General features: G+C 34.9%; 1 protein-coding gene across 1 annotated transcript in view; it reads right to left on the bottom strand.

Annotated features, from left to right (window-relative positions):
• The window catches only part of LOC103153170 (sterile alpha motif domain-containing protein 9-like), a 14,762-nt gene that overhangs the window by 5,345 nt on the left and 7,432 nt on the right, over nucleotides 1-1,985 (bottom strand). The window lies entirely within an intron of this gene.

Raw genomic sequence — 1,985 nt, forward strand, 5'->3', positions numbered from 1 at the left:
CAGTTTCTTGGTCTATGGTCTCTTCTTCAAACTGATCTGCATAAATGACATCCAAAACAGTAAAGAAATCTCTGATTTCTTCCGAAAAAAGCTTTTTGCCTGCAGATGTGGGCAGTGCTGTTTTGCTGGACATTTTTGCCTTGTTCACCTGTAGATGAAAGACATGCGAGATTTGTGAAATTGCAAAGTAAAACATCATTACAACAGATATTGCTATTTTTTGTTTTACCTACTCTCAGTAGGAACTTTGTTTCTGAGTCAGTCCCAGACCACACATAGCCGGATATCTGAGGGGGAAAGAATAAATTTTTATGCCTTTTGGCCTTTCATCCACATGAAAAGTGTTTTATATCACTAAAAATGATTACTTATGAAAACTACAACCAAAGTGGAAACTTGAGAAAACGCTAATTGTGTTTGCATGTGTACAAACAATCAGTATCCCTCACATTAGTCTGTGATAAATTATACGCTAATATATCCACATACTTACTTTGATATGATTCCCAATCAACATTATCTTGTGTTTTATTATTATTATTATTTTAGATTTTATTATGCTAATCTAAAGTAGTTCAACCTATATATCTGTCCACACAAATGCACCTGGCACTATATTTAATCTCTAACAAGAAGTTGTGCTTCTTTTGAAGTAATCTGATTGACTGACAGGTTTGACAGGTTTTAGTTTTGCGCTACACTGCCCTCTATGGGTTTGACATGTTTAAAACATCACTGAAGTGTGGGCGCCTTCATGTGGATAGAACTTTTCTGAAAGCGATCCTGTGTATAATATTACTTTTTAAATCAATGTGATTGAGATATGTGTTTTTATTAAGACCCAGTTATCTGCGTAGAAGACCTTAGAAGCATATTCAAAATGAAGAAAACTGAATACTGGCAGATTCTGAATTATTGAACATCGTGTATTTTACTGAATGCCAACAACAAAGTAAAGAAATGAAACACAAATGTACAACTGTTGAGAGCCAGGATTTACAGAAATGCATTTACATTTTTTTTTTTGGTTGAACACCTGTGATGTGGTGGTTTCTGTAGGTTTTGCTTCACTTCAGACTGTATGGAAGCTACCATTACCTATTACCCTGATCAGGGAATCGAATAGCTGCCCCACTTCTGATTTGGAGGAAAGTTTATGTCCAACCCATTTAGGATTAAATAATTAATGAATGAGGCAGAGAGTCTCTGCAGTCACAAATAAACATTTTATCATCAAATCCACAACATGTAGATCTCATCTACGACTGATTCATTGGGTCATTCATTTCCAAGCCTAAAATACAACATGAACATAATCAATAATGATCAGTCTTTTAATATTTATTACCAGGTGTCTTTTAACAGTTAAACCTTTAATTCGCCATCTGAAAGCACGACTAAAGGATGTATATTATTTTCAAAATTAATCAAATGTAACATTCAGCACTTAAGAAATAAAAATATAAATTTATACTTTAAGAAAAATCACAGAACTGTTGAATTTCTGAATGTACCAAATTTTCATTTGGAAGCGTTCTTGTAATAAAGCAGCTGGCATAACGGTGAGAGAATATCTGAGCTAAGTTGCGTCTCTAAAATGACTCTGTTCAGTCTTGCTAGTTTGATCAACCCTATTGATCCAATTTCTACTCTGTTCCCATATTTGGGTGTCAAAGTTCAAGGAAAGTACATCCCTTTTTGTTTGATGTGGTCTCTTTTAAGACCTTGGAGGAAATACTCAATAGAGCTTTAAGTTGATAATTAACTCTACTGTTTGTTTAAACAGCTACGTCATTTATGACACTACTAACATAACAGATAAAATAAAATTTGACAGAATCCCATGAACAAAGTATCCCGTAAAACACATGTGTCAAACTCAAGGCCCGCGGGCCACATGTGGCCCGCCATGTCATTTTATGTGGCCCCCCCAGCGTTTTATAGGTCCATGATTGACTTAAAATAGGTTTTGAGCACGAATTGAC

Source organism: Poecilia formosa, unplaced genomic scaffold (genome assembly GCF_000485575.1).
Source record: "Poecilia formosa unplaced genomic scaffold, Poecilia_formosa-5.1.2 Scaffold341, whole genome shotgun sequence".
Taxonomy (NCBI): domain Eukaryota; kingdom Metazoa; phylum Chordata; class Actinopteri; order Cyprinodontiformes; family Poeciliidae; genus Poecilia; species Poecilia formosa.